The sequence below is a fragment of the Papaver somniferum genome, chromosome 4 (assembly GCF_003573695.1).
Source record: "Papaver somniferum cultivar HN1 chromosome 4, ASM357369v1, whole genome shotgun sequence".
Taxonomy (NCBI): domain Eukaryota; kingdom Viridiplantae; phylum Streptophyta; class Magnoliopsida; order Ranunculales; family Papaveraceae; genus Papaver; species Papaver somniferum.
In genome coordinates this window covers 3,580,945-3,583,084 of record NC_039361.1, presented here as the reverse complement: position 1 = coordinate 3,583,084, position 2,140 = coordinate 3,580,945, and the positions used below count along the sequence as shown (strand labels likewise).

The window sequence follows — 2,140 nt, the reverse complement described above, 5'->3', positions numbered from 1 at the left end:
AATTATTAACCTATCACATAGGGAGACACAGAATAGCTATTTGTAACATTAAGCATACAAATATCAGACGAAGGGAGAAAGCTTTCAAGTAATATTCATCTTCACGTCCCAACACCACAATTCCATGCCAAAGTTCTTGTCAAATTACCTCTAAATGTCAGTAGTTCTTCCCTCCAATTTTGTCAGGTATCTCAAACTGAATCAAATTAAAAGAATCTAGTAATCAAATCACTGCAGAATCGAAAGATTTTTTTAGTCATTGCACAAAAAGGATGCAAGCAATTTTTGTAACGCACTTTCGTTGCATCTTGCTGACCCGACACACTCTTTAATGCTATTATGATTTTGCCGCAGCAAAATCCTGTTTTTTTTTGGCCAAATTAAAAAGAAAATAGAATGAACCGAAGAGAAAACAATGAACCAATATCCACTTGTTAATTCCTACACAAATAGGATCAAATTAATAGCGCGAGAAGGAACGGACACCGTCAAAACAAAAAGGCTACAAAGATTATGCTATGACTAAAAAAAATCATTAGGAAAGAAAGCAATTAAAATTTTATGTGTACATAGTCGCATATTCCGGTCAACGACCAGCGCCTCTTCTTCAAAAACCTAAGTAAAGAACAATAAACTATATTAGTTACCACACTTCAAAAGTCTTACTTTGGTCGAAGATGTTAAGTAAGATTTGCTTTTTCTTTAATCTTCTGATATCGCTGCTGCAAAAAATAAGATTCTGAATCTGATTGATAGGTATAGCAAAGAAAATTTCAAAGAAAAAGTTAACAAAATATATACTGAGAAATCCATTTTACCGTTTATAGTACTCACTTATGATGATCATACTGAGAAATCCGCTAGTACGCACTTTCATGGTACATTTTAATTGTTGTTTGAATCATCAATAAATTAAATGTAAGATAACGTGAGATGTCAGCGTAATCCTTGAGGATCTTTGTCCAACTGTTAAGAAAAAAAATTATTTTGGAGAAACGCAAACGGATTACAAACTTTCATAGATAGATAGGTAAATTTGATTTCCAAGAGCAAACCGTGATTTAGTTTTGTTTTGGTTCTCAGGGATGATGATAATCAAGCAGCATGTTCTTCCTCCATCTCATGCCTCAGTCCCCATCTTTGTGCTAATCTTCGTTTGATAGATTTGGTCTTTCTCCAAATTTGTTCGTCCTCCATCTCACTACACTTACCAAAAGGAAATTCGCAGATTATTGTGATGTTTATTACTATCTGAAAAACAAATAATGAGAGAAAAATAAAATAAAATCACCATAAAAAAGATGGGAACAATTAAGAGAGAAAGTCAGATATCTTATCCTAGATAATGGTCGGAAGAAAGAAAACTAATTAAGTGGAAACTAACAGAAACTGATTTGCAGTTTTGTTCTATCTCAATGGGGTGGTTATGCGAAGTTATGAAGAACTTATCTACCAAGACACCTAAGCAAAATAGGGAGAAAGAAAAGGAGGTTGTGACACGTTTCAATAATGCAGCAGTTTCCAACTTCTTTGCATGACGCAAAAAGGCGTGAAAGATAAAGAACGATGGATTAAATGATCCTTGCAAAAATGGATGGTATACTCTTCTGTTGCTAGATTAAAGGATCCTGACCACTAATTGTGTTTCCGAAAACTCATCCGGACCGCCCTTTGTCTACCCCAAAAAGGCAACTGTGTCATAGTTAATTGATGTAACATCAAAGTCCAATTGCATCACGACTTTAACAATAATACTACGGTGATATGTATCACTCCCCCTTAGTCAATACTCCATCTCATATGGAAACCACTTCCCCTTACACAATGATCCGAAAACCATATGTATATGTAGTAGAACTACACATTAATTCTCCCCCTTTTTGTCAATAAAATTGGCAAAGGTATAAGAACGGGTTCCTAATAAAATTTCCGAGAAGAGACGTTTCATAGACTAAAAGAAGAAATACATAGCAACTTAATTTATATGCAATCATAAATCCGAAGCTAAATGCATTCATCAAGGAGTTTTAAATACAAGATAACCCCTACAAAATTCCACAGCCGCACACCCCGCAAGATATATATTACCATTAAGCACAAGTTCAAAAGAACTCTCCCCCATTTGATGTCATTCCCGAGA

At 34.7% G+C, this 2,140-nt stretch overlaps 1 long non-coding RNA gene across 1 annotated transcript; it reads right to left on the bottom strand.

The window, feature by feature from the left end:
- Nucleotides 1-272: 272 nt before the first annotated feature.
- On the bottom strand, nt 273-1,329 carry LOC113273429. Its single transcript, XR_003322390.1, has 3 exons — nt 1,056-1,329; nt 835-966; nt 273-722 (listed from the first exon to the last, which is right to left on the bottom strand). It is a non-coding gene; the product is annotated as an uncharacterized LOC113273429 (long non-coding RNA).
- Nucleotides 1,330-2,140: the final 811 nt, after the last annotated feature.